The sequence below is a fragment of the Pseudophryne corroboree genome, chromosome 6, assembly GCF_028390025.1.
Source record: "Pseudophryne corroboree isolate aPseCor3 chromosome 6, aPseCor3.hap2, whole genome shotgun sequence".
In the NCBI taxonomy this organism is placed as follows: Eukaryota; Metazoa; Chordata; class Amphibia; order Anura; family Myobatrachidae; genus Pseudophryne; species Pseudophryne corroboree.
The window spans coordinates 337,722,274-337,737,458 of NC_086449.1; the positions used below are offsets into that span (position 1 = coordinate 337,722,274).

The following is a 15,185-nucleotide window of genomic DNA, read 5'->3' on the forward strand; positions in this document are numbered from 1 at the left end:
AAAACCATGTGCACTGCAGGTGGGGCAGATATAACATTTGCAGAGAGAGTTAGATTTGGGTGGGTTATTTTGTTTCTGTGCAGGGTAAATACTGCCCTCTGAATTCCGCACCGCTCCCGTACTGATAGTATGCTGGGTTGCCGGGACCAAAGATTGGTCTCAGCATCCTACACACTGCAATATCAGTCAGCTGGTCAGCAGTTGAGTCTCACACTTTTTAAGCAGGTCTAAAAATCAGGAGACCCGACAGGCGACCAGGATCAAGTGTGCAGCTCATCCGGCAGAGGGTAAACAGTAAACACTTGTCCAATGTCTTGTAAACCGGTTGGATTTCCCATGGATTGGACAAGTGTGAACCCAGCTTAAGAGCTGTGAGCAGATCTTTTCTCTATCTCATCTCTAGTAGTAAATGAGAGCTGTGATGGAGAATGGTTCTCCCTTCGGCACTCAGTGCAAAACTACTAGATTGACATTTAAAATTGTTATATAATACTAGCATGCTTGCCTATTGTAAAAATCTCCAATACAGGAGAAGCCCGCAGTAGAGATACTGATGGCTGGTGATGGTGGCGCAAGCAGACTATTTGGCTTCCCGGGTTGAGACTGAATGGGAATTTGCTCTCTGGCCACATGTAAACTGTTTTAATTGGCCAGGAAGGGCCGTCTGATGCCTGCTGATGACTACATCAGTGGCAGCCAGGGATGGACAGATGCCACACATGAGAGGAACACAGAGCTGTGAGGAGGAAACAAAATTACAAATAACAGGCACTGTTAAGGATGCCATGATCCATGGCAACATTGCAAAGATCCGGTATTTGGGAAGACACAACAGCAAGTTCTTAAGAAACTAAAGTCACTTAAGAAACAATATACCAAGGTCCATGACCACAATCGAAATCGCAGTGGTATGGGAAGGATGGAGTGGCCCTTGTATGATTTGTGCAGTACCAGTTTTGACCATACAGCACTATGCAATCCCGTTGCCCTATCTTCTTCTTGTGATGCTGGCACATTGTCTGCAATACCGTCAGCCATGACTTCATCGTCTCCAGAGTGCAGCCAGCAGAACCCAGCATCATCGCAGATCCTATTTGATGATGATCCAGACGATGATTTAGATGTAACCATCATCGATCCAAACAAGGCCACAGATGTGACAGCACCGTCGCATAGCCAGTGGGACGAGTCCCAACCACAGACCCAGGGAGGCAATCCTACCCTACGCACAAACAATAAGTTTCCTGTATTATCATGAATAAAAAAAACTCAGTGTTGCTGTGTTAAATAATGTGATATTCATTTTTTGGTAATTATTGGTACAAGTGTTTCCTAGTTGCAGGGTGTTAATATTTTTGAAGCAATTTTTCTTTATTGAAGAATGTGCAGATTACATTTCAAAGATAGATTTGATAGTGAAATATGTCAGAGACAAATTTAACATATAGTATATAACAGTTTTACGTAGTATATTAACAGCAATGACTATGGTATTATGTGACGTAATAGTGTGATAATATTAAACTGTATATGATGCTGCATTCAACTTGTGCTAGCGTATGTTAACCGCAAGCACAGATGCATTAATATTTTTGTTACATTTATTTGTCCAATTTACACTTCTGTGCCAAACCCCATTGTAACCTTTGAGATGCTAACAAATGTTTCTGCTTTGCTTTTTAGTTTACATGGTCTCAACTCGTAAGAAAAGGAAGACCAAAATAGAGGTAGCTACAAAAGCCATGACCAATATCCTGTGCGAGCAAATATGCAAGCTGGATTCAGATTGGCAGGGTCAAGAGGATGCAAGATTGCAAAAACTGTTTACTAAAATGTAGTCAACACCCCAATTTACAAACACTCATTCTGACCAACAATCTCCTTCTCACACCTCATTTGTTCTGAAAACCCGGTATGCAGAGCTAGCCCAGTCTCCCACCTCTTTTGGGACTACATCCCAGTAAACGCAACAAGCGCAGTCTCCCCCCATCTTTTTGGGGGCTACATCCCAGTATACACAGCAAGCCCAGTCTCCCACCCCTTTTGGGGCTACATCCCAGTATGTGCAGCAAGCCCAGTCTCCCAGCTCTTTTGGGGCTACTCCCCAGTATATGCAGCAAGCCCAGTCTCCCACCTCTTTTGGGGTTACATCCCAGTATACACAGCAAGCCCAGTCTCCCACCTCTTTTGGGGCTACATCCCAGTATGCACAGCAAGCCCAGTCCCCCACCTCTTTTGGGTCTACTCCACAGTATACACAGCAAGCCCAGTCTCCCAGTTCTTTTGGGGCTACATCCCAGTATGTGCAGCATGCCCAGTCTCCCACCTCTTTTGGGGCTACATCCCAGTATACACAGCAAACCCAGTCTCCCACCTCTTTTGGGGATACTCCCCAGTATGTGAAGTAAGCCCAGTCTCCCAGCTCTTTTGGGGCTACATCCCAGTATATGCAGCAAGCCCAGTCTCCCACCTCTTTTGGGGCTACATCCCAGTATGTGCAGCTAGCCCAGTCTCCCACCTCTTTTGGGGCTACTCCCCAGTATATGCAACAAGCCCAGTCTCCCACCTCTTTTGGGGCTACATCCCAGTATACACAGCAAGTCCAGTCTCCCACCTCTTTTGGGGCTACTCCCCAGTATACGCAGCAAGCCTAGTCTCCCAGCTCTTTTAGGGCTACATCCCAGTATATGCAGCAACCCCAGTCTCCCACCTCTTTTGGGGCTACATCCCAGTATACACAGCAAACCCAGTCTCCCACCTCTTTTGGGGATACTCCCCAGTATGTGAAGTAAGCCCAGTCTCCCAGCTCTTTTGGGGTTACATCCCAGTATATGCAGCAAGCCCAGTCTCCCACCTCTTTTGGGGCTACATCCCAGTATATGCAGCAAGCCCAGTCTCCCACCTCTTTTGGGGATACTCCCCAGTATGTGAAGTAAGCCCAGTCTCCCAGCTTTTTTGGGGCTACTCCCCAGTATATGCAGCAAGCCCAGTCTCCCAGCTCTTTTGGGGCTACATCCCAGTATACACAGCAAGCCCAGTCTCCCACCCCTTTTGGGGCTACTCCCCAGTGTATGCAGCGAGCCCAGTCTCCCACCTCTTTTGGGGCTACATCCCAGTATACACAGCAAGCCCAGTCTCCCACCTCTTTTGGGGTTACATCCCAGTATACACAGCAAGCCCAGTCTCCCACCTCTTTTGGGGCTACATCCCAGTATGCACAGCAAGCCCAGTCCCCCACCTCTTTTGGGTCTACTCCACAGTATACACAGCAAGCCCAGTCTCCCAGTTCTTTTGGGGCTACATCCCAGTATGTGCAGCATGCCCAGTCTCCCACCTCTTTTGGGGCTACTCCCCAGTATATGCAACAAGCCCAGTCTCCCACCTCTTTTGGGGCTACATCCCAGTATACACAGCAAGTCCAGTCTCCCACCTCTTTTGGGGCTACTCCCCAGTATACGCAGCAAGCCTAGTCTCCCAGCTCTTTTAGGGCTACATCCCAGTATATGCAGCAAGCCAAGTCTCCCACCTCTTTTGGGGCTACATCCCAGTATACACAGCAAACCCAGTCTCCCACCTCTTTTGGGGATACTCCCCAGTATGTGAAGTAAGCCCAGTCTCCCAGCTCTTTTGGGGCTACATCCCAGTATATGCAGCAAGCCCAGTCTCCCACCTCTTTTGGGGCTACATCCCAGTATATGCAGCAAGCCCAGTCTCCCACCTCTTTGGGGGCTACTTCCCAGTATACACAGCAAGCCCAGTCTCCTGGCTCTTTTGGGGCTACATCCCAGTATATGCAGCGAGCCCAGTCTCCCACCTCTTTTAGGGCTACTCCCCAGTATGCGCATCAAGGCCAGTCTCCCACCTCCTTTGTTCCGACATCCAATTATGTGAAAAAAGCTCACTCTCCCTCAGCATTTTCTGAGAATACATTGAAGAATGGACAGAGAGGTCCAGTATTTGGAGATTCATTACCTAGTAGTACTCCAGAAGAATCTACTCCCAGCAATAGTCCAGTTTCCACTGTGCCAAAATCTTTAATTTATACTGTGCACATAAATATGTTTATTATAGGTTTAGTGGGAGAATATTGTGCCCATAAGTTTATGTTTGGTTTGTGAAATGCGTATATATTTGAACAAAAAATTCTTGATTTGCATATACGCTATTAATAATGAGTACATCATACACCTTGGCCTTATGAAAATCTCTAGTATTTTGCACTGCAATACAGGTACCACAGCATTTTTATTTTATTTAGAACAGGGGTCTTCAATATTGGCCCTGCAGTTGTTATGGAACTACACTTCCCAGCATGTTTAGCATGGGCTAATATCTAAAACTGTTTAGCATGGGCTAATATCTAAAATGTGGCAGGGCATGCTGGGAACTGTAGTTCCATAACAGCTATAGGGCAAAGGTTGAAGACCCCTGTCATATACCATGAACTTCGGCAAAACTAATATTTTGCACTGCAATACCACAACAGTTTTATGTTATGGCTAAAGTGGGTGTAATGCGTGTTATTCCTGATAAGGTTTTGTACTATACTATGTATGTCCTCATAATTGTGAGGTGTTCAACTTGTTTGCAAGATATATGTTAAAGTAAAGAGTTTTTGTGAATTGTGGTTCGCATTACCTCTGAGGAATTATGAGCACTTGCCCAAAAGAGGGGGTGGTTAGGGAAACAGGATCACTCCCAACAGGCTCCTCCAGGACATCCCACTCTGTCAGGTATTGGTCCCTCTGCATCTCACAGATGTTATGCAGGACGCAGCAAGCAGCAACAACATGGGTGACATAATAAATGTCCACATCATTAATAGACAGCACCAATGTCCCTTCTCCACCACCATTCGGCCAGAGCTGAGGTTATGGGTGTAATGGATCTTCTCTGATGAAAGCTGAACATGTTGGCTGTATCCTTTCATAAGCCACCTCCGTAATGGGTATGCAGCATCCCCAATTAAATGCACAAGTACCTCTACTCCACAAATTTAGACATCTACAAATGAAAACAATTGTTTTAATAAATATTTGCATAATGGCTATATACTTTTGGAACGTGTACTCGGAACTGATATAAGTACTAGAGATGAGCGCCGGAAATTTTTCGGGTTTTGTGTTTTGGTTTTGGGTTCGGTTCCGCGGCCGTGTTTTGGGTTCGACCGCGTTTTGGCAAAACCTCACCGAATTTTTTTTGTCGGATTCGGGTGTGTTTTGGATTCGGGTGTTTTTTCCCAAAAAACCTAAAAAACAGCTTAAATCATAGAATTTGGCGGTCATTTTGATCCCAAAGTATTATTAACCTCAAAAACCATAATTTCCACTCATTTTCAGTCTATTCTGAATACCTCACACCTCACAATATTATTTTTAGTCCTAAAATTTGCACCGAGGTCGCTGTGTGAGTAAGATAAGCGACCCTAGTGGCCGACACAAACACCGGGCCCATCTAGGAGTGGCACTGCAGTGTCACGCAGGATGGCCCTTCCAAAAAACCCTCCCCAAACAGCACATGACGCAAAGAAAAAAAGAGGCGCAATGAGGTAGCTGTGTGAGTAAGATTAGCGACCCTAGTGGCCGACACAAACACCGGGCCCATCTAGGAGTGGCACTGCAGTGTCACGCAGGATGTCCCTTCCAAAAAACCCTCCCCAAACAGCACATGACGCAAAGAAAAAAAGAGGCGCAATGAGGTAGCTGTGTGAGTAAGATAAGCGACCCTAGTGGCCGACACAAACACCGGGCCCATCTAGGAGTGGCACTGCAGTGTCACGCAGGATGTCCCTTCCAAAAAACCCTCCCCAAACAGCACATGACGCAAAGAAAAAAAGAGGCGCAATGAGGTAGCTGTGTGAGTAAGATAAGCGACCCTAGTGGCCGACACAAACACCGGGCCCATCTAGGAGTGGCACTGCAGTGTCACGCAGGATGTCCCTTCCAAAAAACCCTCCCCAAACAGCACATGACGCAAAGAAAAAGAAAAGAAAAAAGAGGTGCAAGATGGAATTGTCCTTGGGCCCTCCCACCCACCCTTATGTTGTATAAACAAAACAGGACATGCACACTTTAACCAACCCATCATTTCAGTGACAGGGTCTGCCACACGACTGTGACTGATATGACGGGTTGGTTTGGACCCCCCCCAAAAAAGAAGCAATTAATCTCTCCTTGCACAAACTGGCTCTACAGAGGCAAGATGTCCACCTCATCATCACCCTCCGATATATCACCGTGTACATCCCCCTCCTCACAGATTATCAATTCGTCCCCACTGGAATCCACCATCTCAGCTCCCTGTGTACTTTGTGGAGGCAATTGCTGCTGGTCAATGTCTCCGCGGAGGAATTGATTATAATTCATTTTAATGAACATCATCTTCTCCACATTTTCTGGATGTAACCTCGTACGCCGATTGCTGACAAGGTGAGCGGCGGCACTAAACACTCTTTTGGAGTACACACTTGTGGGAGGGCAACTTAGGTAGAATAAAGCCAGTTTGTGCAAGGGCCTCCAAATTGCCTCTTTTTCCTGCCAGTATAAGTACGGACTGTGTGACGTGCCTACTTGGATGCGGTCACTCATATAATCCTCCACCATTCTATCAATGTTGAGAGAATCATATGCAGTGACAGTAGACGACATGTCCGTAATCGTTGTCAGGTCCTTCAGTCCGGACCAGATGTCAGCATCAGCAGTCGCTCCAGACTGCCCTGCATCACCGCCAGCGGGTGGGCTCGGAATTCTGAGCCTTTTCCTCGCACCCCCAGTTGCGGGAGAATGTGAAGGAGGAGATGTTGACAGGTCGCGTTCCGCTTGACTTGACAATTTTGTCACCAGCAGGTCTTTCAACCCCAGCAGACTTGTGTCTGCCGGAAAGAGAGATCCAAGGTAGGCTTTAAATCTAGGATCGAGCACGGTGGCCAAAATGTAGTGCTCTGATTTCAACAGATTGACCACCCGTGAATCCTTGTTAAGCGAATTAAGGGCTCCATCCACAAGTCCCACATGCCTAGCGGAATCGCTCCGTGTTAGCTCCTCCTTCAATGTCTCCAGCTTCTTCTGCAAAAGCCTGATGAGGGGAATGACCTGACTCAGGCTGGCAGTGTCTGAACTGACTTCACGTGTGGCAAGTTCAAAGGGCATCAGAACCTTGCACAACGTTGAAATCATTCTCCACTGCGCTTGAGACAGGTGCATTCCACCTACTATATCGTGCTCAATTGTATAGGCTTGAATGGCCTTTTGCTGCTCCTCCAACCTCTGAAGCATATAGAGGGTTGAATTCCACCTCGTTACCACTTCTTGCTTCAGATGATGGCAGGGCAGGTTCAGTAGTTTTTGGTGGTGCTCCAGTCTTCTGTACGTGGTGCCTGTACGCCGAAAGTGTCCCGCAATTCTTCTGGCCACCGACAGCATCTCTTGCACGCCCCTGTCGTTTTTTAAAAAATTCTGCACCACCAAATTCAAGGTATGTGCAAAACATGGGACGTGCTGGAATTTGCCCATATTTAATGCACACACAATATTGCTGGCGTTGTCCGATGCCACAAATCCACAGGAGAGTCCAATTGGGGTAAGCCATTCCGCGATGATCTTCCTCAGTTGCCGTAAGAGGTTTTCAGCTGTGTGCGTATTCTGGAAAGCGGTGATACAAAGCGTAGCCTGCCTAGGAAAGAGTTGGCGTTTGCAAGATGCTGCTACTGGTGCCGCCGCTGCTGTTCTTGCGGCGGGAGTCCATACATCTACCCAGTGGGCTGTCACAGTCATATAGTCCTGACCCTGCCCTGCTCCACTTGTCCACATGTCCGTGGTTAAGTGAACATTGGGTACAACTGCATTTTTTAGGACACTGGTGAGTCTTTTTCTGACGTCCGTGTACATTCTCGGTATCGCCTGCCTAGAGAAGTGGAACCTAGATGGTATTTGGTAACGGGGGCACACTGCCTCAATAAATTGTCTAGTTCCCTGTGAACTAACGGCGGATACCGGACGCACGTCTAACACCAACATAGTTGTCAAGGCCTCAGTTATCCGCTTTGCAGCAGGATGACTGCTGTGATATTTCATCTTCCTCGCAAAGGACTGTTGAACAGTCAATTGCTTACTGGAAGTAGTACAAGTGGGCTTACGACTTCCCCTCTGGGATGACCATCGACTCCCAGCAGCAACAACAGCAGCGCCAGCAGCAGTAGGCATTACACGCAAGGATGCATCGGAGGAATCCCAGGCAGGAGAGGACTCGTCAGAATTGCCAGTGACATTGCCTGCAGGACTATTGGCATTCCTGGGGAAGGAGGAAATTGACACTGAGGGAGTTGGTGGGGTGGTTTGCGTGAGCTTGGTTACAAGAGGACGGGATTTACTGGTCAGTGGACTGCTTCCGCTGTCACCCAAAGTTTTTGAACTTGTCACTGACTTATTATGAATGCGCTGCAGGTGACGTATAAGGGAGGATGTTCCGAGGTGGTTAACGTCCTTACCCCTACTTATTACAGCTTGACAAAGGGAACACACGGCTTGACACCTGTTGTCCGCATTTCTGGTGAAATACTTCCACACCGAAGAGCTGATTTTTTTCGTATTTTCACCAGGCATGTCAACGGCCATATTCCTACCACGGACAACAGGTGTCTCCCCGGGTGCCTGACTTAAACAAACCACCTCACCATCAGAATCCTCCTGGTCAATTTCCTCCCCAGCACCAGCAACACCCATATCCTCCTCATCCTGGTGTACTTCAACACTGACATCTTCAATCTGACTATCAGGAACTGGACTGCGGGTGCTCCTTCCATCACTTGCAGGGGGCGTGCAAATGGTGGAAGGCGCATGCTCTTCACGTCCCGTGTTGGGAAGGTCAGGCATCGCAACCGACACAATTGGAGTCGGACTCTCCTTGTGGATTTGGGATTTCGAAGAACGCACAGTTCTTTGCGGTGCTACTGCTTTTGCCAGCTTTAGTCTTTTCATTTTTCTAGCGAGAGGCTGAGTGCTTCCATCCTCATGTGAAGCTGAACCACTAGCCATGAACATAGGCCAGGGCCTCAGCCGTTCCTTGCCACTCCGTGTGGTAAATGGCATATTGGCAAGTTTACGCTTCTCCTCCGACAATTTTATTTTAGGTTTTGGAGTCCTTTTTTTACTGATATTTGGTGTTTTGGATTTGACATGCTCTGTACTATGACATTGGGCATCGGCCTTGGCAGACGACGTTGCTGGCATTTCATCGTCTCGGCCATGACTAGTGGCAGCAGCTTCAGCACGAGGTGGAAGTGGATCTTGATCTTTCCCTAATTTTGGAACCTCAACATTTTTGTTCTCCATATTTTAATAGGCACAACTAAAAGGCACCTCAGGTAAACAATGGAGATGGATGGATTGGATACTAGTATACAATTATGGACGGGCTGCCGAGTGCCGACACAGAGGTAGCCACAGCCGTGAACTACCGCACTGTACTGTGTCTGCTGCTAATATATAGACTGGTTGATAAAGAGATAGTATACTCGTAACTAGTATGTATGTATAAAGAAAGAAAAAAAAACCACGGTTAGGTGGTATATACAATTATGGACGGGCTGCCGAGTGCCGACACAGAGGTAGCCACAGCCGTGAACTACCGCACTGTACTGTGTCTGCTGCTAATATATAGACTGGTTGATAAAGAGATAGTATACTCGTAACTAGTATGTATGTATAAAGAAAGAAAAAAAAACCACGGTTAGGTGGTATATACAATTATGGACGGGCTGCCGAGTGCCGACACAGAGGTAGCCACAGCCGTGAACTACCGCACTGTACTGTGTCTGCTGCTAATATATAGACTGGTTGATAAAGAGATAGTATACTCGTAACTAGTATGTATGTATAAAGAAAGAAAAAAAAAACACGGTTAGGTGGTATATACAATTATGGACGGGCTGCCGAGTGCCGACACAGAGGTAGCCACAGCCGTGAACTACCGCACTGTACTGTGTCTGCTGCTAATATATAGACTGGTTGATAAAGAGATAGTATACTCGTAACTAGTATGTATGTATAAAGAAAGAAAAAAAAACCACGGTTAGGTGGTATATACAATTATGGACGGGCTGCCGAGTGCCGACACAGAGGTAGCCACAGCCGTGAACTACCGCACTGTACTGTGTCTGCTGCTAATATAGACTGGTTGATAAAGAGATAGTATACTCGTAACTAGTATGTATGTATAAAGAAAGAAAAAAAAACCACGGTTAGGTGGTATATACAATTATGGACGGGCTGCCGAGTGCCGACACAGAGGTAGCCACAGCCGTGAACTACCGCACTGTACTGTGTCTGCTGCTAATATAGACTGGTTGATAAAGAGATAGTATACTCGTAACTAGTATGACTATAAAGAAAGAAAAAAAAACCACGGTTAGGTGGTATATACAATTATGGACGGGCTGCCGAGTGCCGACACAGAGGTAGCCACAGCCGTGAACTACCGCACTGTACTGTGTCTGCTGCTAATATATAGACTGGTTGATAAAGAGATAGTATACTCGTAACTAGTATGTATGTATAAAGAAAGAAAAAAAAACCACGGTTAGGTGGTATATACAATTATGGACGGGCTGCCGAGTGCCGACACAGAGGTAGCCACAGCCGTGAACTACCGCACTGTACTGTGTCTGCTGCTAATATAGACTGGTTGATAAAGAGATAGTATACTCGTAACTAGTATGACTATAAAGAAAGAAAAAAAAACCACGGTTAGGTGGTATATACAATTATGGACGGGCTGCCGAGTGCCGACACAGAGGTAGCCACAGCCGTGAACTACCGCACTGTACTGTGTCTGCTGCTAATATATAGACTGGTTGATAAAGAGATAGTATACTCGTAACTAGTATGTATGTATAAAGAAAGAAAAAAAAACCACGGTTAGGTGGTATATACAATTATGGACGGGCTGCCGAGTGCCGACACAGAGGTAGCCACAGCCGTGAACTACCGCACTGTACTGTGTCTGCTGCTAATATAGACTGGTTGATAAAGAGATAGTATACTCGTAACTAGTATGTATGTATAAAGAAAGAAAAAAAAACCACGGTTAGGTGGTATATACAATTATGGACGGGCTGCCGAGTGCCGACACAGAGGTAGCCACAGCCGTGAACTACCGCACTGTACTGTGTCTGCTGCTAATATAGACTGGTTGATAAAGAGATAGTATACTCGTAACTAGTATGTATGTATAAAGAAAGAAAAAAAACCACGGTTAGGTGGTATATACAATTATGGACGGGCTGCCGAGTGCCGACACAGAGGTAGCCACAGCCGTGAACTACCGCACTGTACTGTGTCTGCTGCTAATATATAGACTGGTTGATAAAGAGATAGTATACTCGTAACTAGTATGTATGTATAAAGAAAGAAAAAAAAACCACGGTTAGGTGGTATATACAATTATGGACGGGCTGCCGAGTGCCGACACAGAGGTAGCCACAGCCGTGAACTACCGCACTGTACTGTGTCTGCTGCTAATATATAGACTGGTTGATAAAGAGATAGTATACTCGTAACTAGTATGTATGTATAAAGAAAGAAAAAAAAACCACGGTTAGGTGGTATATACAATTATGGACGGGCTGCCGAGTGCCGACACAGAGGTAGCCACAGCCGTGAACTACCGCACTGTACTGTGTCTGCTGCTAATATAGACTGGTTGATAAAGAGATAGTATACTCGTAACTAGTATGTATGTATAAAGAAAGAAAAAAAAAACCACGGTTAGGTGGTATATACAATTATGGACGGGCTGCCGAGTGCCGACACAGAGGTAGCCACAGCCGTGAACTACCGCACTGTACTGTGTCTGCTGCTAATATAGACTGGTTGATAAAGAGATAGTATACTCGTAACTAGTATGTATGTATAAAGAAAGAAAAAAAAACCACGGTTAGGTGGTATATACAATTATGGACGGGCTGCCGAGTGCCGACACAGAGGTAGCCACAGCCGTGAACTACCGCACTGTACTGTGTCTGCTGCTAATATATAGACTGGTTGATAAAGAGATAGTATACTCGTAACTAGTATGTATGTATAAAGAAAGAAAAAAAAACCACGGTTAGGTGGTATATACAATTATGGACGGGCTGCCGAGTGCCGACACAGAGGTAGCCACAGCCGTGAACTACCGCACTGTACTGTGTCTGCTGCTGATATAGACTGGTTGATAAAGAGATAGTATACTCGTAACTAGTATGTATGTATAAAGAAAGAAATAAAAAACACGGTTAGGTGGTATATACAATTATGGACGGGCTGCCGAGTGCCGACACAGAGGTAGCCACAGCCGTGAACTACCGCACTGTACTGTGTCTGCTGCTAATATAGACTGGTTGATAAAGAGATAGTATACTACTAATATTATATATACTGGTGGTCAGGTCACTGGTCACTAGTCACACTGGCAGTGGCACTCCTGCAGCAAAAGTGTGCACTGTTTAATTTTAATATAATATTATGTACTCCTGGCTCCTGCTATAACCTATAACTGGCACTGCAGTGCTCCCCAGTCTCCCCCACAATTATAAGCTGTGTGAGCTGAGCACAGTCAGATATATATATACATTGATGCAGCACACTGGGCTGAGCAGTGCACACAGATATGGTATGTGACTGAGTCACTGTGTGTATCGTTTTTTTCAGGCAGAGAACGGATATATTAAATAAAACAAACAACTGCACTGTCTGGTGGTCACTGTGGTCGTCAGTCACTAAACTCTGCACTCTCTTCTACAGTATCACAGCCTCAGGTCAATCTCTCTCTCTCTCTCTCAACCCTAATCTAAATGGAGAGGACGCCAGCCACGTCCTCTCCCTATCAATCTCAATGCACGTGTGAAAATGGCGGCGACGCGCGGCTCCTTATATAGAATCCGAGTCTCGTGATAGAATCCGAGCCTCGCGAGAATCCGACAGCGTCATGATGACGTTCGGGCGCGCTCGGGTTAACCGAGCAAGGCGGGAAGATCCGAGTCGCTCGGACCCGTGAAAAAAAACATGAAGTTCGGGCGGGTTCGGATTCAGAGAAACCGAACCCGCTCATCTCTAATAAGTACAAGTATCTGGGGCATATTCTTGCATAATAGATTTGAAACACATTACAGTACACATGAAGAACTTGTGAATATCCAACTGTTTTGAAACTGCACATTGCAGCATGAACTGCCATTGTCGTAGCCATCCCTAATAGCAAATCTGTTGGTGAGCATGCTGGAACTTGGAGTTTCTCAAAATATAGAAATGCACAGCTTGAACTCATCTGCACAACACCCTAACACCATTTACAACACTATTTCAGTGTACACATTGCTTACTACCGAGCAACTGTTGTGTCATCCCATCCCATGCCTCTAATAAAAAATCAATGCCAAGGCATGCTGGGATGTGAAGTTCTAATACAGTTGCAGGGCCACTAGTTTGATACCCCTTATCTAGAAAAAAACAATTTGTTAAAGGAAAAAAAAACCTTGCTCGCACTGGTTCCAATATAAATGAAGCTTGCTCATAGAAGCAAATCAAAATAGCACTTATGTTAACCTCACGAGGAAACAGCCACCCATTTTGTCTCTCCTCTGCAATCTTAAACAGATCCAAATTGGCTAACACACGAGCATCATGGGTACGACCAGGCCGGCCAATAAAGACATTGGTAAAGCTGTGAAATACAGATGTTATATTGTTACAACTATACACATATAGTCATTTCCACTGCATGTAAGTATAAATCCAAATAAAAATATGAAAGTGACTTACCAATATCTATGGTCAACGACCGCTTGTAGAATAATTGAATACCACCCCTTCCTGTTGTGGTAGTCAGCTGGGCTATCTAGGGGAGCTATTACGGGGATGTGGGTGCCATCAATCACCTCGGCACACTGTGGGTAATTGCGACACAAGAACCCAGACACAGTCTCATCCTAGTTGCTGTCTCTGGGGTAGGGCAATAAACCGGTGATACAAGGTGTCTAGGATTGCCTTGGTCACTTCACGTTCAAAGATCACACGGTGGAGATCCTGACACCAAACAAGCAGGAGATGGTGCGGTACTCACCAGGGGTGGCATACCACCCAAAACGATCGCTAATTTCCTGCTTGGGGAAATGGGCTGTCTCCAGTGGGTGGTGTGCCTGGTAAGTGTCGGGGTGAGGAGTCCCAGGAGGTAATTAAGGTGCCATGCGACATCCTAAAATGTGTCTTCTGTAAATGCCTTCACCGTAACCCAGACCTCACCATGTCTGTGATCTTGAGCCCTCATTGTGCGAGATGACCCTCCGGTTATCCGCAATATGGACGAGACGCTGGTCATGATCAAGGCCCTCCTATGGCGTACATAATGTTGGCAGTTGGTCTCCTCCTTCAAAAAAATCTCCCTTCTCCTTTTCAGCTCACTCTGCAATTAAGAACAAGGGGGGGGGGGGGGGCAGATGTATTAAGCCTGGAGAAGTGATAAAGCAGTGATAAGTGCAAGGTGATAACGCACCAGCCAATCAGCTCCTAACTGTAAATTTACATATTGGAGCTGATTGGCGGGTGTGTTTTCATGATGAATATGTCCCGTAATATCTTACACAAAGCTTCTGCCCTCTTACATCACATAACAGGGATAATGTATGGGGATATATAGAAACTGTTCTGCTGGATTTCAGTGAGCTCTAATAAACTAGGTTGCTGTAGTTAAATAGTTTTAAAAATTGATCCCAAAACATTGTGACTGAGCATATTTAGTAATTCTTTGACTTTATACCATAGTAGCTTATCATTCTGAAGCAGCTGTAGCAGATATTTGGTATGCTGAACTGATACTGTATGCTGAAATATAGTTGTACAAATATTTCTTCATCTTCACAACTAAAAAAAGAGTAGAGATATGTATTAGGATGTTACTATTAATTCCAGGTGTGGCTCAATGTTTTGCATTATGTGGGAGGCTCAGCCTTTTCTACCAGACATCAGATCATCTTCTCGGAATTTCACTCCTATTAAATTCACATACTGTACTACTGAAAAACTGACATCAATTTCCCCCTCTTAATTAGGAATTTAATTGCAGAACCAGTTAAAGCTATCTGATAGATAGATAGATAGATAGATAGATAGATAGATAGATAGATAGATAGATATATATATATATATATATAT

The 15,185-nt window shown here is 45.6% G+C and overlaps 1 protein-coding gene and 1 long non-coding RNA gene across 2 annotated transcripts in view; one reads left to right on the top strand and one right to left on the bottom strand.

The window, feature by feature from the left end:
* The window catches only part of STRA6 (signaling receptor and transporter of retinol STRA6), a 202,400-nt gene extending 187,523 nt beyond the window's left edge, over window positions 1–14,877 (bottom strand). Inside the window, exons 1-2 of the mRNA XM_063926451.1 lie at window positions 14,791–14,877; window positions 13,797–14,436 (exon numbers count right to left, since the gene is read on the bottom strand). The gene's annotated coding sequence lies outside the window, so the exon portion shown is untranslated. The remainder of the gene's footprint in view (window positions 1–13,796; window positions 14,437–14,790) is intronic.
* Window positions 1–15,185, top strand: part of LOC134932225 (uncharacterized) — a 256,078-nt gene that overhangs the window by 123,194 nt on the left and 117,699 nt on the right. The window lies entirely within an intron of this gene.